The sequence below is a fragment of the Somniosus microcephalus genome, chromosome 4 (genome assembly GCF_052327205.1).
Source record: "Somniosus microcephalus isolate GS21.2 chromosome 4, FLI_Smic_1.0, whole genome shotgun sequence".
Classification (NCBI taxonomy): Eukaryota; Metazoa; Chordata; class Chondrichthyes; order Squaliformes; family Somniosidae; genus Somniosus; species Somniosus microcephalus.
The window spans coordinates 24,901,164-24,924,567 of NC_140990.1; the positions used below are offsets into that span (position 1 = coordinate 24,901,164).

The 23,404-nt window shown below is 46.2% G+C and overlaps 1 pseudogene; it reads left to right on the forward strand.

Annotated features, from left to right (window-relative positions):
- LOC147118433 (uncharacterized) overlaps positions 1-15,942 on the forward strand; it is a 111,225-nt pseudogene extending 95,283 nt beyond the window's left edge.
- Positions 15,943-23,404: the final 7,462 nt, after the last annotated feature.

Below are 23,404 nucleotides of genomic sequence, written 5' to 3' on the forward strand. Positions count from 1 at the left end.
CGGGATTCTTCCCTTTCAAAAAGGAATTCCAGGCATCCCTGGAGGTGAACGGCAGGCGTTTCGGGTAAGTGCAGATCAGGGGCTTGCACGCACGGCAAGCCCCCGACCCGAATTTCTGCCCAATAATTTGCTCTACGATTTTTCCTGCCAAAGTGCATAACCTCACACTTTCCAGTATTGTATTCCATTGCCAAATCTCTGCCCACTTACTTAGCCTGTCTATGTCCCCTTGCAGGTGTTTTATGTCCTCCTCACTCATTACTTTCCTTCCCATCTTTGTATCATCTGCAAACTTTGATATGTTACACTCGGTCCCCTCCTCCAAATCGTTAATATAGATTGTAAAGAGTTGGGGACCCAGCACTGACCCCTGCGGAACACCACTAGTTACTGATTGCCAGTCTGAGAATGAACCATTTATCTCAACTCTCTGCCTTCTGTTAGATAGCCAATCCTCTATCCATGCCAGAATATTACCCCCAATCCTGTGATTCTTTATCTTAAGCAATAATCTTTTGTGTGGCACCTTGTCAAATGCCTTTTGGAAGTCTAAATACACTACGTCCACTGGTTCCCCTTTATCCACCCTATATGTTACTTCCTCAAAGAACTCCAGCAAATTTGTCAAACATGACTTCCCCTTCATAAAACCATGCTGATTTTGTCCTATTAAATTATGATTATCCAAATGTCCTGTTACTGTCTCCTTAATAATGGACTCCAAAATTATACCTACCACAGATGTTAGGCTAACCGGTGTATAGTTTCCAGCCTTCTGTCTACTGCCCTTTTTAAATAAAGGTGTTACATTAGCAGTTTTCCAGTCTGCCGGAACCTTTGCTGAGTCCAGGGAGTTTTGGAAAATTATTACCAATGCATCCACAATCCCTACCGCCACTTCCCTCAAGACCCTAGGATGTAAGCCATCAGGTCCAGGTGATTTATCCGCCTTGAGTCCTATTATTTTACCGAGTACCACTTCCTTAGTGATTTTGATCGTGTTTAGCTCCTCCCCCCCAGTGTTGGGATATTCTTAGTGTCATCTACTGTAAAGACTGATACAAAATATTCATTCAGTGCTTTTGCCATCTCCATATTTCCCACCATTAATTTCCCGGTCTCATCCTCTAAGGGACCAACATTTACTTTAGCCACCCTTTTTCCTTTTATATAACTATAAAAACTCTTACTATCTGTTTTTATATTTTTTGCTAATTTACTTTCATAATCTATCTTCCCTTTCTTAATCAATCTTTTTTTTATTTTGTGCTGTCTTTTAAAGTTTTACCAATCCTCTATCCTCCCATTAGATTTGGCTACCTTATATGCCCTTGTTTTTAGTCGAATACTATCCTTAATTTCTTTATTTAGCCACGGATGGCTGTCTTTTCTTTTACACCCTGTTCTTCTCAGTGGAATATATATTTTTTGGAAGTTCTAAAATAACTCCTTAAATGTACACCACTGATCATGTATCGTCTTACCCTTTAATCTATTTTCCCAATCCACTCTACTCAATTCCGCTCACATACCTTCATAGTTTCCTTTATTCAAGCTTAGCACGCTTGTTTGAGATCCAACCTTCTCACCCTCTAATTGAATATGGAATTCAACCATGTTATGGTCACTCATTCCAAGGGGATCCTTTACTTGGACATTTTTAATTAATCCTGTCTCGTTACACAGGACCAGATCGAAGGTTGCTTGCCCCCTGGTCGGTTCAGTTACATACTGCTCAAGAAACCCATCCCTAATACACTCAATGAACTCATCCTCAAAGCAGCCCTGCCCAATTTGATTTGTCCAATTAATATGATAGTTAAAATCCCCCATAATTATAGATGTTCGCTTATTACAAGCCTCAACTACTTCCTGATTGGTACTCCGTCCAACAGAGCTGCCACTGTTCGGAGGCCTATAGACTACGCCCACTAGTATTTTTTTCCCCTTATTATTCCTTACCTCCACCCAAACTGTTTCATTATCCTGATCTTTTGACCCAATATCATTTCTCTGTATTACAGTGATTCCTTCCTTTATTAACAAAGCCACCCCACCTCCCCTTCCTTCCTGCCTGTCCTTCCTGACCGTTAAATAACCTGGTATGTTTAATTCCCAGGCATTTTCACCCTGCAGCCATATTTCTGTAATGGCCACAAGATCATACCCATATGTAGTTATTTGTGCCATTACCTCGTCTATCTTGTTACGAATGCTACGTGCATTCAGATAGAGAACTTTCAAATATGCTTTGTGACACTTAGTTCCTGCTTTTGCTCTTTTTATTACTTTACCTTTTACTCCATACCTTCTGCCCCTTCCTGACACGCTCTGGTTTTTAATTTCCACACTGCTACCTAAGTCTATGGCCTTCTCTGTTGTCATTTTTATTATTTGCTCTCTAGGAACCTCCCCCCCACTAGTTAGTTTAAAGCCCTCTCTACAGCCCTAGTTATATGATCCGCCAGGACTCTAGTCCCAGCACTGGCCAAGTGAAGCCTGTCCCAACGGAACAGCTCCCTCTTGCCCCAGTACTGGTGCCAGTGTCCCAGGAAGCGAAACCCATTTCTCCCACTCCAGTCTTTGAGCCACGCATTTAACTCTCTAATTTTATTTGTCCTAGCCAAATTCGCTCGTGGCTCAGGTAATAATCCAGAGATTATTACCCTTGAGGTTCTGTTTTTTAATTTGACCCCTAGCTGCTCATACTCCTTTAACAGAACCGGCTTCCTAGTCCTATCTATGTCGTTTGTACCAACATGGACCACGACAACAGGATCCACCCCCTCCCACTGCAAGTTTCTTTCCAGCCCAGAGGAGATGTCCTTAACCCTGGCACCGAGTAGGCAACACAGCCTTCGGGACTCTCGCTCTCGGCTGCAGAGATCTCTATCTATCCCCCTAATAATACTATCCCCTACCACTACAACATTTCATAGAAACATAGAAACATAGAAACATAGAAGATAGGAGCAGGAGTAGGCCATTCGGCCCTTCGAGCCTGCCCCGCCATTCACTGTGATCATGGCTGAGCATCCAAATTCAGTACCCTGTCCCTGCCTTTTCCCCATATCCCTTGATCCCTTTAGCCTTAAGAGATATATCCAACTCCTTTTTGAATATATTTAATGAACTAGCCTCCACCGCCCTCTGTGGCAGAGAATTCCACAGGTTCACCACTCTCTGGGTGAAGAAATTCCTCCTCATTTCAGTCCTAAATGGCTTACCCCTTATCCTTAGACTATGATCCCTGGTTCTGGACTCCCCGGCCATCAGAAACATCCTTCCTGCATATAGTCTGTCCAGACCTGACAGAATTTTATAGGTTTCGATGAGATCCCCTCTCAATCTTCTAAACTCCAATGAGTATAAGCCCAATCGACACAACCTCTCCTCATACGTCATTTCTGCCATCCCAGGTATCAGCCTGGTCAATCTTCGCTGCATTCCCTCCATGACAAGAACGTCCTTCCTCAGGTAAGGTGACCAAAACTGCACACAATACTCAAGGTGCGGTCTCACCAAGGCCCTGTACAATTATTTACTCCCCCCTCTTGAATTGCCCCCCGTTCCACGGTGCTGTGGCCAGGTTGCTCATCCTCCCTGCAGTCCCTGCTCCTGTCCCCACAGGGAGTAAGAACCTCGAACCTGTTGGACAAGAGCAAGGGCTGCGGCTCCTCCAGCTCTACCTCCTGGATCCCCGTACCTGCCTCACTCGTAGTCACACCGTCCTGTCCCTGACCATGGGCTACATCTGAATTAATTAACTTCATAGGTGTGCCCACCTCCTGATACACAGAGTCCAGGTACTTCTCCCCCTCCCTGATGTGTTGCAGTGTCTGAAGCTCAGACTCCAGCTCATCAACACAGAGCTGGAGTTCCTGTAGCAGCAGACACTTGTCACAGACGTAATCACCGTGAGCCTCAATGGGGTTCACCGGCTGCCACATCTCGCAACAGTAACACATCACCTGCTCCATTCTATGTAATTAATTAAATGTTTTATTTTTAGTTATGGACACCCTCTGCCCGATTTTAGATGCTAGTATCCCCTTTAATTAGTTGGATTCAAATTAAATCAATCCCTCTAGTTACACCAGTTAAATGGTTTACCAACAGTCACTCTGCACCAGAAAGGCCTTATTAACTACAACCCAGAGTTAAAGTTTGAAAAGAGCACCTAACACCCCACTTACCCTAACTCACAGCACTCTTTGATGACTCGCACTATCTATCTATTTATCTATCTATCTATCTATGTGTCTATCTATCTGTCTGTCTGTCTGCCTGTCTGTCTGTATGCCTGTCTATCTATCTGTCTGTCTCTCTATCTGTTTTTGTGTCTGTCTATCTGTCTGTCTAGACAGATATCTCTCTCTCTCTATCTATCAATTTATCTATCTATGTGTGTGAGATGCAGAGATCTGTGTCTGTCCATCTATTTACTCTACACGTTGTACAACCAAACATAAAAAATCTTAGTTATATGTTTTGATTCACTGAATCTGTAGTTATAGCTAAAAGATATTGTAACTTTATCCCGATGGAAGTTTGAACACGGGAAACTAACATTTCTGAATATCACCGGCATCTCTAAAGTACTTGATTTGAGGAAAGGCTAAGGGTGCAGCGGAGACGCGGCAGCAAACAGGATATTGTGCAGCTGGAGCCGCTCTTTGCCTCATTGTGTCCCCACCGCACAGTGATACACTCCGGCGTCTCTGGCCGAGGTGCCGTCTACAAAGATGATGTTGGACTTCATCGCTCGGTCAAAGGAGAGTTTGTAGCGTCCTGTAGTTTTATTCCCCTCGTATATGGAGCCGATAAATGTCGGCGCCCCCGTCAGTGCTTGTCTGTACCAGACTACGGTATCCGCAGTACCAAAGGAGAGCCGGCAGTCCAGTTCAACCTGTTCCCCTTCCCGAGACACCACCTGCTCAGTGTGTGAGATCCGATCCTCACACCGAACGGCTGTGAACAAAACAAACTCACTCAACAACCACAAGCTATTAAGAGATTAATGAAACAATGCGTCTGAGCTGATAAATGAACTCACAGCACATCAACAGCACCAGGGCTCCAACTGGAAACAGGTCTTTGCGGAGGTTCCTGTTCATGACGATGAAGAGGAACAGAAGGCGGATCAATCAGGGTCTGATTTCCAGACTAGACCTTGCTGCCGAGTCCCGGACTTTCAATGGTTGGGAGGGGAAGAGAGGGGAGAGCTTCATTTTCACCCCGTGCAGTGTGAGACTGATGGGCGACTTTCTCACCAATCGGCCTATATTGTCCCCTGACGTCATTCACAGTCCCACTCGGGGATTGGCAGTCTCTCAAACCAGAGACCCCTTGAATCGTCACTGGGAAGGAATTTCATTGGTAGCTGTGTGTAACGACAGGTAAAATTGTTCAGGAAGATTTGATCTCTGTCGTATTTCTATCTTAAATGGTCATCGTGGTCTTAGAATGATAGAATTTTACAGCATCACCATCTTCTTCCAAACTTTCTGTATCTGAACCCCGAACTTTTCTCCTTCTTTACTCATTTAAATTCATATTTACCTCATATTTCCTTCTCTTATCCGTCCACTTTATAGTTACCGTGACGTCCGTACGGCCTTTGGTCTCGATGCTTTCGTTGTATAAGACACGCAGAAACGGAAATTTTTGATTGTCCTTTCAGTCCTAAATTAATGTGAAAGCTCCTGACAGACAGGCACGCCACCTGGTGGTGGTCTCGGGTAAATGCGTATACGTCGAATTTGTCAAACTAAGTATTCACTCTCTGAATTATTTGTATTTTCTTCCTATTTATTGTCCTGTGAACAGGATGTTTACTGCAGGGAGAAATTAAACCACCACGGAGATAAATATGTAGTAACTTACATTTTCATTTATTTCATTTGAAGGGACACTAAATAATAAAAATGAAAACGCCATAAAATGTTATGTTGAAGGAATTCGAGTTCACCTCAGCAGGCATTGGACGAATGCCTACTAATAATCGAGTTCGACTTCAGGATAGACAATCAAGAAGTTCTTTAATGCAGGAACAGATGAAATACAGCAGGTAAGTAAGATGGTTGCAGGACAGCCCTAGATTAGGTCTTTCCCCAGCGGGGACGCCAGGAGGACTGAGTTCGCAGTCCGGTGGATAGCGTGATGACGTCATCACGCTCGGTCACGTTTTCCCGCGCTTCGGTGGTCACGTGACCCGCGTCGTGACGTTGGAGCATTTACCCGGTACCGTGGCTGGCCGTTGCGGCCGAAGTCGCGAGAGCGAGAGACACCCGGCGCTGCTGCTGGCCGATGCGGCAGTACTCGCGAGCGCGGGAGCGTCCACCCGGCACCCGGCACTGTGGCTGCCCGTTGCGGCCGTGGAGGGAGCGGACGGCCGAACTGGGCCGGCGGACGACACGTCTAGGTGCGTCACGTGATGCGTGACGTGACGTCAGCGCGTTAGGACGCATCCTTAAAGGGGCAACGGCCCAAACAGGTAAGCTATAACCTTCTTAAAGGGGCAACGCCCCGAACAGGTAAGTTATATACATACATAGTAAAGTTAAAGTGAATTATGTACATTATAAGTAAGGGGCACCCGGTAGAACTGCCACACACGCCCCCCCAGAATTTGCTTTAATGAAAGTCCAAAGGTGAGGTGGTCTGACGAGCTGGTGGTCTCAGCGGTCATGCTGTTCCGGCTTGGCAGGCGAGGTCTAAAGATGCTGGTCGTGAGCGGATCCTTACGTGTGTCGCGGCGAATAAAACATATCCGTCATGCGAAGGACCGTGGAGACATGCGACCTCCGCAACCCGTGGTTCGAAGCGGGCGCTGGAGCGAAACAGCAGGCCGTGTCATAGGGATGGGCAAGCTGGGCAGATGCGGACCATGGCTCTGTTGATGTTGGATAAAGTCCTCAGTCTGACGAAATCTGCAGGAACGCCGAACGGGCGATCCAGAAGGACTTGGCAGGTGAGGTCGGTGAACTCGCCGACATGTGAGCGACTCTTAGGCAGACTGGAACGCGCGGAATGGTGCGTGCCTTAGTGCTACGATGGTAACACAACAGAGAGTGAACCGTTGCTGCGGTGATCAGTGATTGGTGATGACAGCAACTTGCGCATGGCCGATCACGGCCGCGGACTGCTCTTTGGACCCGTCCTCGATGCTTGCAGTGTCAGCAGATGTTTGCGTTTGTTGAGGGGAAAACTGTAGAAAGGGTGGCAATGCTCCGGGATGTTGTTGATTTCGGTAGGGAGAAAACTGCCGGGAGGGCGGCAACGCTTCCCCGTCTCACTGAGAAGTGTGGTAGGTAACTCAACCAGCAGGCTGACAGGCTGGTGCGTCGTCGGCGGTGAATGAGTCTTCGTGTTTCACGAGGGATGGGTCCTCGTGGTTCGCGAGGGATGGGTTCTTATGGTGCGCGAGGAGTGCGGCCTCGTGGTTTGTGAGGAGCGAGTCCTCGTGGTCCGTGAGGATCGAGTCCTCGTGGCATCTCCGTGGGGGCACGCTCCAATCTTGTGGGCCCGAAAAACCGCAGAACCCACGCTTGGAGGATTGATACTTGCTGTTGCGTTGGGAGATGTCGTAGAGGTGGACGATCCATGTAGCGGTAGAAATTTTGAATACTGAGACTGTAAGCAAGTGCGTGGTCTGCGCCGCATCGATGTTCTCGGTGAACAGGGCTTCTACCTTTATAACGCACGAGGGCGGTTGTTGCTCCATGCATTGCGGTAGCGACAGCAAAACGGCTGATGCTTCCATGGCGTGCTTCGTTTGTGAAAATCATTCACAGAACTCGGGTCCGGCTGCGTTTCATCCATGAAAAACAGGATCACCTCCAGGCTGCGCTTCCTTTGCAAATACGTTCGCAAAGACGGGGTCACCAATGTAGGAACTGGTGTTCATCGGCTGTTGTTCGTCGGTTGTTCGTCGGTCGTCTTCCGTGAAGACGAGGGTCAGGCTGCATGTTTCTTCTGTGGAAAATGTTCACGGATACGGGGTCATCAATTTAGGTATTGATGAGCTCCCGTACTCACGTCGTTGGGTCACCAATTGTAGGAATTCGAGTTCACCTCAGCAGGTATTGGATGAATGCCTACTATATAATCGAGTTCGACTTCAGGATAAACAATCAAGAAGTTCTTTAATGCAGGAACAGATGAATTACAGCAGGTAAGTAAGATGGTTGCAGGAGAGCCCTCGAGTAGGTCTTTTCCCAGCGGGGATACCACGAGGACTGAGTTCGCAGTCAGGTGGAGAGCGTCATCACGCTTGGTTGCGTTTTCCCGCGCTTCGGTGGTCACGTGACCCGCATCGTGACGTCGGCGCGTTTACCCGGTACCGTGGCTGGCCGTTGCGCCGAAGTTGCGAGAGCGAGAGGCACCCGGCACTGCCGCTGGCCGATGCGGCAGTAGTCGCGAGCGCGGGAGCGTTCACCGGGCACCCGGCACTGTGGGTGGCCGTTGCGGCCGTCGAGGGAGCGGAAGGCCGAACTGGGCTGGTGGCCGACGCGTCTAGGTGCGTCACGTGATGCGTAACGTGACGTCAGCGCGTTAGGACGCGTCCTTAAAGGGGCAACGGCCCAAACAGGTAAGCTATAAACTTCTTAAAGGGGCAACGCCCTGAACAGGTAAGTTGTATACATACATAGTAAAGTTAAAGTGAATTATGTACATTATAAGTAAGGGACACCCGGTGGAACCGCCACAATATAAAGTTTTTAAAAATTCATTCTGTGGATGTCGGCATTGCTGGCAAAGCCGGCATTTATTGGCCACCCCTAGTGGCCCTGACGGCTGTATGTAGCTTTCTAAATACGTAATAATATGACACCACCATATTTGATGTATCCCAGTGAAATCACGGTTACTGGGTAAGCCAGACACTGAGGGTTTCCTAAAAGTGCGTCCACTTACAGTGGCGACACCATTAACTATTTTTAACCCTGTAGACCTTTGTCAGGTGACACTAAATGGCAATACTGCAATTCTGAATGTTTTTTTTCTAAAGGGGGACCCAAGATGGTGAAAATAAAAGTCCTGATCTCGATGATTGTGATAGACGAGATTTATTGTACAGGATGTCTCAACGTTTTCCCCAATGTGCGTGTTCGCACAGGAATACACCCCGGAGATGGAGCCGAGGTTGACCGCACACCGAAAATGTTATAACTCCTCCTTCTGTCAACAAACAAATCGAACCCTCCGCTCCCGTCGGCTGCATTACCCTGACAGGCGGAGATTGTGAATTCCGGTGCCCGGCCCTATATTTGCCGGAAGCACGAAATCCTATCGCTGCTCCTGGTGGTCGCACCGCACCGGATTTGAACCGATTGTCCCTACACCGCCGTCACCTGCTCGGTTTGGGAAATCCCCTCTCACCACGGAGCCCTGCTAATACAAGACAAACTGGCAACACGCTCAATAGGATTATTTTACAATCCAATCTTCTTAATTCTGAATAGTCACATGAAAATAAAAAGGTGTCAGTCCCAATTCGATGCATCGTATTTCAGGATATTGGTTCTGAAATTCCCGCGATATCGATTGTTCGAAAATCCATCTGTATCACTAATCAATTCGTTAACCGATTTTTTAATTTGCCAGTGACTGACAAAGGCGGCCGCCTCTTTTATCTTTGTTCCTCAGCATCCAATTATCAGACGGCTGACGACTTTCTCACCGACACAGTCGATATTCGGGTTGTTTGGACTTCGTAAACGTCAAAAGCCATTGGTGTCTGTTTACTTTGGTGGGGAATCGGGTCCTTGCAATGACTCCGAAGCCAACGTTTCACCCTCTGGGACTCTGTTATCAAATACGGCCTAGACAATGGGGATGTCGGCTTCGTTTTCTGATGGAGTGAGTGGGATGAGCTGGTTGTCAGACAGATTAAATGATAAGGTACCCGGGGCTATCGAATACAATTGAGAACTGAACATTACCGATCCCGTTGAATGGACTCACCCACCGAGAGAGAGAAAAATACAGATGATTATGGTCGATGAAACTTAATCTAGAAAACGTGTGATCTATTGTACATGAGAAGGGACAATGAAGAACATACATACATCATGAGTGTTGTTGAAATAGCTAAGGGTGTGTTGAACCTGTGGAATTCTCTACCACAGAAGGCAGTTGAGGCCAATTCATTAAATATATTCAAGAAGGAGTTGGATATATTTCTTAAGGCTAAAGGGATCAAGGGATATGGGGAGAAAGCAGGGACGGTACTGAATTTGAATGATCAGCCATGATCTCATTGAATGGCGGAGCAGGCTCGAGGGGCCGAATGGCCTGCACCTGCTCCTATCTTCTATGTTGCTATGGGTGAATTTAAAAGGGTGCTGGCAGTCTAAAGGGCCCACGTGTACAGGGAATGCAGTGGAGAACACATGGAATACTCGCCAGGATCTAGAGTCACTTTACGAGGGATGTTCACTTTGACAGGGTGAAACGGATTTAATATCTGTTGACGCCGTTTGTTTAATTGCAGCCTTCAGCTGTACAACACGCAGACAATACATGTGTGAGGAAATTACTTCAATAATAATGTACTTCTTGGATGTCATAAACTTCCGCTTCTCTATAAGAACTGTGTTGCCCCCAGGGTGGTGAAATGATTTTCAGTTATTATATTAGCTACAAGCATCTTCATCGCTGGGCTGGGATTAACCTATGGGGTTGCAAGCAGATGTTGGGTAACATAACAAAAGTCCAACAAATTCCGAATTGCAATTATTAATGAGAAATGTACTTAATTCAAAACTTTCAACTGGAGGATGTGAAGTAATGCGTGAAATTATTACATTGTTAGTGACGATATAATATCAATGAACAGAAATCTAAGAGGTGAAAAGGAATTTCTTGTTAATTTATATGAAAACATATGTCAGGCAGCATTGGCTGATGCAACGTGACCGGCGGTGGGAAACAGCGGTCTGTCAGCGCCACCTGGTGATCGGGTGTAAAGTATATTCTTTGGGCTGATCTGACAGAACGTTGTTCATTTTTCGAATTCTCTCTGTTCCCATTTCCGGGTCGGATTCAGGATGACGTGCCGATGCTCTGACGCATGCGCTCTCCTCACCCCAGTCTCCATCAATGCTGAGCCCGTAGCTTCCCTCACAGGTTCACATTTTGAGTTCCAGAGACCGTGTGTGACGAGCACAGTGTCTTGGTGTCGGGCTCAGATTGATAGACAACAGCGCTGCCTTCTCCAGGAGCCTCTCTCGGCCTGGATCTGCCGACAGTCAATTTACACAGATCGATAGGATCCGACATTAAGCTGAGCTTCACTTTAGTGATTATCTCCCTGAATTTCTTAGTCTCCCCTCCGTGTGAGTGTGGTCACAATCGCTGTTTATCGGGAATATTTTACAGCGTAGATACATAATATTTATTGATATATTATTATGTTATGTTAGATTATGTTATGCTATATATTGTATTTTATTATATTGTATTATATTATATTATGTAATATTATATCATGTTATGTTATATTATATCATTGTGTGGAGATGCCGGAGTCGGACTGGGGTGGACAAATGTAAGAAGTCACACAACACCAGGTTATAGTCCAACAGCTTTATTTGAAATCACAAGCTTTCGGAGCACTGCTCCTTCGTCAGGTGAAGTGGAGAAATGCATAAAGACACAGCTTATATAGTCAGAGAATAATGTCAGATGTTTACAGGTAATCTTTCCAACTGCCATTTATCACACCTCGGCAGAGAGATAATCACAGCAATCAAAGGCGTGAATGGTGTCCAAACAGGTCAGTCCGGAAAACATTACATCAAAGAACAATGAGGTGGGTTCACAAGGGGTCAAATGTTGCAGATGCTGGGGTCTGTATGAAAAACAAAAAAACAGACAAAAAACATTTTTTTTGCTGGAAATCACAGCAGGTCCAGCCGCATCTGTGTAGAGAGAACAAGCCAATGACGACTCGAGTCTGGATAACCCTACGTCAGGTGGGGTTACATGTAGCGTGACATGAACCCAAGATCCCGGTTGAGGCCGTCCTCATGGCTGCAGAACTTGAATATCACTTTCTGCTCAACGATGTTTTTTGTCTGTTTTTTTGTTTTTCATACAGACCCCAGCATCTGCAACATTTGACCCCTTGTGACCCCACCTCATTGTTCTTTGATGTAATGTTTTCCTGACTGACCTGTTTGGACACCATTCACACCTTTGATTGCTGTGATTATCTCTCTGCCGAGGTGTGATAAATGGCAGTTGGAAAGATTACCTGTAAACATCTGACATTATTCTCTGACTATATAAGCTGTGTCTTTATGCATTTCTCCACTTCACCTGATGAAGGAGCAGCGCTCCGAAAGCTTGTGATTTCAAATAAAGCTGTTGGACTATAACCTGGTGTTGTGTGACTTCTTACATATTATATCATGTTATGTTATATTACATTGTATTGTGTTATATTGTATTGTATACTATATTCCACAGTATTGTATTATATTTTATTATGATATGTTATGTTATGTTATATTATATTGAATTGTACTGTATTAATTATAATAAACTACACTGTATTAATTATATTATATTATATCTACATACTCTTCTCAGGTGCCACTGGCAGTGAAGAGGTATGGCAGTCTCCCGAGTCAGTGGTTTTTACCGAGGGAGACACTGCATCGTTGGCCTGTTCCACCACAGTCTTAGGACGGATCCTACAATGGTACAGACAATACCCGAGGCGAACCGTGCAGCACCTGATGGCCGGTACCAGCGATCAGAGCAGGATCACAGCTCGCTTCAGTTCAGTAGAGAAGCGCAGCGCTCTGACTGTTAGCGACGCTCGAGTGACAGATACCGCCACCTATTTCTGTGCGGTGGAGACACAGTGCAGCAAAGATCAGCACAAACCTTACAAAAACTGTAGGCTGTGCCATTATCAGAGCGCTCAGTGTTTTCTAACAATGGGAGCCACCACCAATCTCCCAATAAGTGAAGTCTGCTCCTGAATTCAGTTTTCTCTTTAATATCAGACGAGAAGGGTCAACATATTATAAAAATGCTTCTATTTTCTGTCGAACTCAAAACCAGGCATCATGTGCTCACATATTCCTTACTGATAATAATGGTCGTGCTGCCCAGTGAGTCTGTGTTTAAATCTTTCGAGGGTTATCTTTACTGCCAGACTGTTCACACAGTCTGTGTTTTGTTACATGAACGAATGGCGCAGACTCAGTGTCCCAGGATCCGTCTGAATGAACGGTTGTGGAAGAACAGACCCTGATACTCAGCTGTAGTTTCACCACATACGATAGGTTTCCCTACCTCCACTGGTCCATCTAGTATTCCTGGTAATCTCCGTGATATTTACTGACGAGATATTGCTCGGGACAGGGAGACAAGTCACCAGATTTCCCTGATCGGTTCTCCGCTGATTTGGTCAAAGACAAAGACAACCATATTCTTTTTGATACAGAAACCTGACAGTCTTTGGTCTCTGTGGGCTTGAGGTCAAAGTAAACCACAGATACAAACACAAAGAACATTTAATGGAGCTGGAAATACTCGCTGAGGTTTGTGTACGGGGCCTTTGCTTGTATCTGACGCTATGCCTCACTGCACAGTAATAGACCGCCGCGTCCTCCACACCCAAGCCACTTATATTGAAGTAACCGTACTTTCTAGATGTGTTAGAATCCGCCAGATATTCTCCTGAGGCTTCTTCACCCTTATGTGCTACTATTTTGCTAATTATCCAGCTTGGATGCTGTGCCGGTTTCTGTCGGTACCATTGCATAGTGTAAATATTCGGGGCTGTATATTCGGAATCTAACTGCACCGAACTCTCTTCTGACACGGCGATTGTCACCAGAGACTGTGTTGCTCGATCTGCACATAGTCCGCCTGTGAAGATAGGGAACAAAAGAGCAGACGGTTAAACTGGATCGATCTAAACTTGTGTCTCTAGCCTCCCATCTACCCAGCTGTCCATCATGTGGATATATCTAAGGAGTAACTGCATTAAATCCTTGCACAAGATCTTTGCATCAATCGGTTAACGTGTGTTATTTGATATCATCCAGTACTTACTGTCGAACACAGCCGCAAGTATTATTAGCAACATGAGTGACTCGATCACTCGCAGTGAAGTGGACTGGAATGAGGCAGAGATTGAGGAGAGCGGTAATCCGGGCTGTTCAGCTCATTGTTCCACCCGCACACCGCAGGGGGATGACTTCGTTATGACGTCACGCAGACTACCGATTGGCTTTGGCGTTTGCATCACGTGACCTTCTAAGCCCGCTGCTTCAGTTTGGTTCCCTCTGCTGGCGGATTCTGTTATATCGATTTAGTATGAGGTAATTGAGGGGAATTAGCGTTTGTTGATCATATATAAAAACACGTGAGTCAGATATTGTGTCTCACAAATCTATATTATAGCTGATTAAACAATGTATTTCTTGTATTTCCTTCATTTCCGTCTCACTCTATTTGGTCCCAGTCACTTTCTCAGTGAGCAGTCGCAGGTTTACCACAGGTTTCTCGAGACCCAACCATCGCCCTTTCCGTTCCATCAGCTGAGCGACACCGCGCACTTTCTGCGGTTACACAGAGCCCTGAATTCGCAGCCCCACCCACAGCTTCCGTTTGCTGCTCTCGCTCTGACCCGCCCTGCCAGCCCCGTGTTATTGGAGAGATTGCGGCCCCTGTTCCTTGTTTGGCATTGGTTGGATCAGCAGTACAGTTGGGGGGGTTCTTTATTTCTGCTCCGACAAAGTCTTTTCCGGACTGCAGAGTTACAGACTCAGGGAAATCATGCAGAACCGTATCGTACCGCTCCTCATCATTATATCACTTCTCAGTAATATTCCTTTCCCAGTAAAAATTCATTCTCCCCCTGACTCCTGTTACCCCGATGTTATTATTGGTGAAATGACGATGAATATGTTGATTGAGATGATGATTATGGTGGTGAGTATTGCTATTATTTCATGCTAGAATGGAGTCACCAAGCCACAGTGGAACAGCCGGTCCCTGAAATGACGGTTGAAGAGGAAAATAATGTCACACTAACCTGCACCTTGAAATCAAGCGACAGTAGAACTTATGTGTTCTGGTAAAGTCAGCACCCCGGGCAGACCGCACAGTACCTGGTTCGTATTATAGGAGTGAATGTAAAAAGAAACCCAGACATCACTGGGAAGTGACCTTGAACCAATAGGAGCCACTGACGAGGTCTATCCCGGTCCGGGATCGGGCTTTTAACGGGAGCGACTGGTTCGGACTCGGCAGCGGCCATGCCGCTATTCAGTGCCTGGATTGTGTTTGGGGTGCTTATTGCCGGTAAGGATGAGTCCAATCATGTCGTGTTCAAACTAAAGTGTTAATATTATTTCACTGACACCTTTTAGTACTCGATCCATAACGTTAAGGGGAAACAGTTGATCAGAAGCAGAAAGGACAGTTTAACCGGTCGGCTCATTCTGTGCTCGATCTTTCATCATAGGTACAGTTTAAAGTCACCGTTTCTCCTTCTGTCTTAACTCCTGAGGCCAGCGGCTGAGTGACAGAATCTCCAAGACTCAGGTCTGAAAAACATGTTCAAACAGGAAAAGATCAGACAGGCGGGTGTTTAAAATTCAGATTCAAAACATGTTAGAAATGAGAGAAAAGATGAAATGCGTTTGGTCCACAATTACCTGTCAGAAATGCCCCCAACACAACCCAGATGCTGAGTAGCCGCATTGTCGCTGTCCGCTCTATAAAAGCGGGGTTGGATATTTGAAGACTCCCGTTCTAATCCCCGCCCTCAATAATCTGCTGTCGTGTCTCAGGATGCTCTCACCTCACTTCCTTGTGGCGCCAGTGGTGCTGTGAAACCGGTCGGTGGTGAGTTGGCTGCCAGTGAATGGAAACACCCCGAGCTACATAGCTACATGGTTCTGCTTTTAGAGACCGGTGGGATTGAACCCTTGTCTGTTTATTGTAACCTGGAAGCAGAGGGTTGCTAATGGAATTGTTTTATTCCGAGGTCAATTCGTTCTCTAGAATTTGGTTCGCCTTACCTTCAGGACACTGGTAATCACGACTCCAGTGAGCTTTCCCTAACGATTCAGTGAAATAACAACGATTCCGCAATTTATTGGAGTGATTTATAGATGCGTGATATTAGAACGATGATATCTGCTGTTACTGAACAAACAATTGAACAGACTTAAAGAATAAACTCTCCCTGTAATTTAAACAGCGTTTCGAACACCGGCCCCTTTTGTGGTTTGTATCTAAAATGTCTTTAAGTTCTATCTGGTGATTTCAGACCTTATTTCTGCCAGTAATTAATACTTTAAAGATTCATAATCTTCAGATTTTGGATTTGCAATGAAGGAGAGTGGAGGGAGCGGCGCATCGGCGCTTTTCAGCAATTTACCGCTCATTCGCTTAAAGTTCCCGGGAGCAGAGCGGGGGAGCGGGTTCAAAGCCTCCAGGGCGGGTCCTCGATAACAAGAGCTCAACACCAGCAGAGCGTGAAAAACTGTCCTTACAACTTTCACTCATAGTAGAAAAGAACGTGGCGCAGAAAAACAAACACAGCACGCCCCGGTAACATCGATCTCCACCATCGGTGCAGTTAATGGCTTCAGAACTCAGGTCTCAGAGTGTCTTTCATTCACATTTTAATATTCCTTTCCCCATCTTCCAGACCCTTCCACTCACTGGTCCTGCCCACTGTTTAGTATCAGAATTCAATCCTTCAATATCATGGTCACCTTACCTGAGGAAGGACGTTCTTGATTGGAGGGAGTGCAGCGAAGATTCACCAGGCTGATACCTGGGATGGCACGAATGACGTATGAGGAGAGATTGTGTCGATTGGGCTTATGTTCGCTGGAGTTTAGAAGCTTGATAGGGGATCTCATCGAAACCTATAAAATTCTGTCAGGCCTGGACAGACTAGATGCAGGAAGGATGTTTCTGATGGCCGGGGAGTCCAGAACCAGGGGTCATAGTCTAAGGATAAGGGGTAAGCCATTTAGGACTGAACTGAGGAGGAACTTCTTCACCCAGAGAGTGGTGAACCTGTGGAATTCTCTGCCACAGAGGGCGGTGGAGGCCAGTTTATTAAATATATTCAAGAAAGAGTTGGGTATATTTCTTGAGGCTAAAGGGATCAAGGGATATGGGGAGAAGGCAGGGACAGGGTACTGAATTTGAATGATCGGCCATGATCTCATTGAATGGCGGAGCAGGCTCGAAGGGCCGAATGGCTTACTCCTGCTCCTATCTTCTATGTTTCTATGTCTTTTCGTGATGATTATTGCCCGACATACCAACACAGCGCATTGTGGATTTCAAATATTAATCTTCAATTCATTCCAAAATAGACACAACTTTTGGAGAAACTGCTTTGAACTCACTGCCCGGGGCCTGAGCCAAATAATAAATATTGTGACCTTCCGCCCTCTGGTGGATATTCTGAGAACTGTACAGATGTCTGTGAACAGGGTGAGAAATCCCGTGTTTACTCACTGACCTGTCTGCAGTTCCTGTTTATGGGAAATTGTGTTGGAGCGGCTCTGAATAAATGTACAGAGAAGCAGCAAAGGTTTTACATCGTTAAACTAAAGACTGGTTGAAGGAAGTTCAGAGGATTACGGGTGAGGAGCAGAGACCAGGCATGAGAAGGGACAGGCAGGCAGGGAAAGGGCATCGAAAGGCAAAAGGGGAGGTAAGGTGCCACAGATGGATTTGTGAATTTTTTTAAAATTATCAATGGGAGTCGAAATCAGCAAATAATATAATTGCGCCAGTGGAGTTCACCTGTTGATGTTGAGTATTGTGTTTTTTGCCCTTTTAAGACTCTCCTTGTGACTGTCGCTGTGGAGGCTGAATTGTCGCTGCTGTTTATCGGTGTGAGGGCGCCCTCTGGTGAGCACTAAGTGGAACTCTCAGTGTGGGTTTTTGTATGGGATCCGCAATGTCTCTGCAGCAGTGTGGGGCTCATGGCACAGACATAAACGGCGATGTTGGAGATCAGGGCTTTGCCGATCGTTTGCTTGGTAATCTTGGTAGTTCGATGGTACGTAGAAGAGACTCGGTCAGTGAAGTCGAGGTTCCAGATCACTATCCCTCTCATAAGATGAATCACGTACTGTGGAGGCTGCCCGGGGTGCTGACTGTACCAGAACAGATAAGGGCTTCTGTCGCTTGTTTTCAAGGTGCAGGTTAGTGTGAAATTACTTTCCTCGTCAACCGTTATTGCAGGGATCGGCTATTCCACTGTGTCCTGGTGGCTCCATTCTAAGATACAATAATAGTAACAGTCATCATCATCAACATCACCATTATCATCACCATCATCATCATCAGGATCATCTAACCAATTATCACAGCTGGGTTACAGCAGTCAGGGGGAGAATGGATTTTCACAGGGGAGGAAATCCTTACTGAGAAGTGATGTAATGACGAGGAGCGGTGCGAGACGGTTCCGCATGGTGCTCCCTGAGTCTGTAACGCTGCAGTCCGGGAAATCCTCTGTCGGAGCAGAAATACAGATCACCGCCCCACTGCACTGCTGAACCAACCAATGACAAACAGGGAACAGAGGCAGCAATCATTCCAATAACACGGTGGTAAATAGCGAGGAGGGTAGCCTCAGTCTGCAGGACGATATAGATGGGTTGGTCAGATGGGCGGAACAGTGGCAAATGGAATTTAACCCGGAAAAGTGCGAGGTGATGCACTTTGGGGGGACTAACAAGGCAAAGGAATACACAATGAATGGAAAGACCCTAGGCAAGACGGAGGGTCAGAGGGATCTGGGTGTGCAAGTACACAGATCCCTGAAGGCGGCAGAACAGGTGGATAAGGTGGTAAAAAAGGCATATGGGATACTTGCCTTCATTAGCCGAGGCATTGAATATAAGAGCAAGGAGGTTATGATGGAGCTGTATAAAACACTGGTTAGGCCACAGCTGGAATACTGTGTGCAGTTCTGGTCGCCACACTACAGGAAGGATGTGATCGCGTTAGAGAAGGTGCAGAGGAGGTTCACCAGGATGTTACCAGGGCTGGAGCGCTTCAGCTATGAAGAGAGACTGGGCAGATTGGGTTTGTTTTCCTTGGAGCAGAGGAGGCTGAGGGGGGACATGATTGAGGTGTACAAAATTATGAGGGGCATAGATAGGATGGACGCTGAGGAGCTTTTTCCCTTAGTAGAGGGGTCAATAACTAGGGGGCATAGATTCAAGGTAAAGGGCGGGAGGTTTAGAGGGGATTTGAGAAAGAACTTTTTCACCCAGAGGGTGGTTGGAGTCTGGAACTCACTGCCTGAAAGGGTTGTGGAGGCAGAAACCCTCACAACATTTAAGAAGCATTTGGATGTGCACTTGAAATGCCATAGCATACAAGGCTACGGGCCAAATGCTGGAATATGGGATTAGATTAGGCAGGGCTTGATGGCCGGCGCGGACACGATGGGCCGAAGGGCCTCTATCCGTGCTGTATTACTCTATGACTCTATGACTCTATGACAGGGCAGGCAAGGCGGGTCAGAGCGTGAGCAGCAAACGGAAGCTGTGGGCGGGGCTTCCGCGGGCGGTGTTGTCACACGTGAGATCCACCTGTGAGGAACTGAACTGAATAATAATGACCCCTTCGCATATGATATAACCCTGCCTCTCTATAAGGGTTGTGTGACTTGCACATTCGTTACAAATACGGGGCAAACAGGCTCGCGACATGAATTGCCAGAATTATTATATTATTCAATAATTACCGAAATCTTCAACAGTGATGTGGGTTAAAACCAGGGGTTGAGACTACCGCTGGGAAATAGAACACACTGCAAACGATCCCAAGGTTCTGCAGGCGCACAGATCATTAACACTTAACTAACTTGTGAAATTAATAAACTGTAAGGGATTGCATGACATTAATATGATATAAACAAAACAATTTCACGTTAATTTATGTTGAGAAAGTGTCAGTACGTATTGGTTGATGTCAGGTGACCGGTGGTGGGAATCCGCGCTCTGTCAGCGCCATCTGGTGGCCGGGTTTAAAGCAGCTTCTAGGAGCTGATCTCAAAGAACACGGTTTCTGTACGAGGTGTCCCGAGGCCCTTCTCACCGTGGGCTTCGGTGCACAGTAGTACACGGCGCTGTCAGCGAGCTGCAGCTCAGTCAGGGTGAAAACAGCGAAAGATTTCGACTTTTTCAGAATGACAGAGAAACGGCCATTAACTTCCTCCTTTACAATGGAATGTATTCGAATTTTGACAGTGGGAGCCTTTTTCTGATTCTGACGATAAAGCTCCAGGTAATAGTTCGTTACAGAGGTTGAATAGTTACAATTAATGCTCATCGAGGTTCCTTCAAGATATTGGGCTTTTGTTGCCCACTGATCGACGGAGTCTCCAGCACTCAGTCCTGTAGAAAGCATTCCTGGTTACCCAAGAAAACAGAGTGAAGAACAGATCACGCGTTTCTCTTTCTTTAACAGTATATCTGTCTGTCTCGCTGTGTATACACAGGGAGACAAAGAGACAGAACGAAAAAGCATCAGATAAATGGATAGATCTTAATCGGCGGATGGATAATCAGAGAGACACAGAGAGAGACATGGAGACAGGCAGATTGACAGACAGACAGCGGGACAAGCAGAAAAGCAGGCAGATAGACAGACAGATAGTTTGACAGACAGGTGGAAAGACAATTTGACCGACAGGTGGATAGACCTAGTGATCGACGAATAGAAGACAGTTTTATCAATAATGGAATGGACTGACAGATACAGATAAACCACCCAAATAACAACGTTGTAGGGCCCCAAGTAACGAAAAGTCCAAACTCCATAATGGCCGCAGTCTTCCCACACTGGAATCCCGCACTTCACCCGGTGTCTCCTCTCAGTTGCAGTTCTCGGACTGAAGGGGAGAATTTGAAGTGTTTCTGTCACCACACAGAGTCCACCGTCATTTCCTGAATCAAACCAAGAGCCTGGTTTCAATGAGCTGCCGGTGATCATTGTCGCTGTCTGTGTTCATCATCACTGCGCGCGGCCCCGGCACACAGGCTCCTTGAGCTGTTCTGCTTTGTCCCGGACATCTGAGCATCCGATCCTGGGAATGGGTGAGGATTCTGTCTGACCATTACCGGCCTCACCCATAATATCATGGACACATCCCTGAAATGCTCGGAAGGAGGGGGAAAAAACCTTCAATTCAAGTTTATTTTTCAGAACGATTCCCATTTTAACCGTGTTTTGAAACCGATGCTCACGATTAATGAGGAATCGATTTGAAGATTTTCTTGTGTAAGAGAAAAGTTCCATTTGATAGAAATGAAAATCTGACACGATGTTGTCGCAATGTCACTAACTCAGAATTTCCCATTAACCACAGTTTACTCTCAAACGGTTTTGTCTGTGTGTCTGTGTATTTATCTGTCTGTATCTGAGTGTGCATGTATGTGTTGATGTGTGTGTTTATCTGTCTGCTGTGTTTATCTCTCTGTGCTTGTCTGTGTGTGCTTATTTTTCTATCTATGAGAATGAACTTGTGTGCCTGTGTGTGTTTCTCTGTCTATGTTTGTGAATGTGAATACATGTGTCTGTGTGTGTTCATCTGTATGTCTGTGTTTATCTGTAAATGTTTGTCTGTATGTGTTTATCTGTCTGAGGTTTGTGAATGTGTATGTTTGTGTGTATCTGTCTCTCTGTCTGTGTTTATGTGTACGTGTTTGTTTGTGTGTGTTTATCTGTCTGTGTTTGTGAGTGTATGTTTGTGTGTATCTGTCTGTCTGTCTGTGTTTATGTGTATGTGTTTGTCTGTGTGTGTTTATCTGTCTGTGTTTGTGAGTGCGTCTGCGCGTGCTTTACTGTATTGCTGTTGGTGTTTAAGTGTACGTATTTGTCTGTGTCTGTTTATCCGTCTCTCTCTATTTATCTGTGCGTGTTTATTCTGTGTGTGTTTATTTGTCTGAGTTTGTGTCGCTATGTGTGTGTCTCTGTGTTTGTGTTTCCAATCCTCTCGGGGAGGCTTGTAGGAACACAGCAGAGCGCTGTCTGTTTACTTCTTAAACATCTTTCATCTTAAACAACTCAGCGGAAGTTAAATATATATCCTCCACAACATATGAACCAGTTTTGTTTATCGGTTTATATTGCTTGTGTCTGTGTATGTGCCATTCTGTGTGTCTGTGTCTGTGTATAGGTGTCTGTGTGCCTGTGTATGCGTGGATTTGTGCCTGTGTGTGTTTATGGGTGTCTGTGTGTCTGTGGGTATATGGGTGTCTGTGTAAGTGTGTTTGTGTATGTGTGTCTGTATGTATATCAGTGTCTATTTCTGTGTATGTGTGTCTGTTTGCATGTGTTTGTCTGTGTTTCCAATGCAGCATGTCATGATTATATTGTCCATAAGAGGGCGCTCTCTGATCACCTGCCAAAGATCATGATCCCCATCAAAAGGAAGAAGCTGTTTCGAGCGATGCAAATGGGCGGGGAAAAGAAATCCAAACGGATCTGACGACATCTCTGCGCTGTTTTAGTTCCTCCCATTCCAGGCCCAGTATAGGCAGTGATCACAGTCTCTTGTTTCTGGAGTTAAGACTGCAACAATGAAGGTGAAACTCTGTCTGACTCTGGTTATTGTCCTGATCACTGGTCGGTGATATTGGAACATTCCTACAATATTCTCCAATCCCCATCTCCATCTCCGGGTGATTGTTCTCTTTCTGTTACTCCATCTAACTCGCTGTGTGCCCGCTGTTTATTTTCAGAGATGAGTAACGGAGACTCGGGCCTAGAAATTCAGTGGGTTGCGCCAGCCGCTAACGCCATAAAAGGGCTATATTTCCGGCGCTAGACACTTAGCGCCTGAACGCAGACCGATCTGCGCCGACGCCCAAATTCAGTTGACATTTAGCGCCGGCACAAAGTGTTTGCGCCCGCTCAGGTGCGCGCGCAGCTTATGACGTCATATCGTCGCGCAACGCTGTTTGTGCGCCCCAAACCGGAAATTCAGTGGCGCCCGCCCAATGTGGGCGTGGCGCTGCTAAGAACTGTGAGGTGGAACGCAAAAGAGGCCCTGTGGGCCTCGGGGAGCGCAAATTAAAGGGCACTTACACTGACCTATAAAGCCCAGCCATTTTGCTGCAATGACTTTACTGCTTTGGATTTCTGGGCAGAGACCAAGGGACAGAGGTTACAGATTTGGGACAACATAGGAGAGGTATTTTTGGCTTCTGGCCAGTGCTTTGACATTTGATTCATTGTGATTTATCTGTTCTCCACTTTATTATGGGGGCTGTATGGAGGGCCAACCCTCAGATGCAGCATTATGTGCGAAGGGCTCGCAGACGCTGTGAGAGAGGGCCAGCCATGCCTAGACGCAGAGGGGCCATCAGGCGTCGGCAAC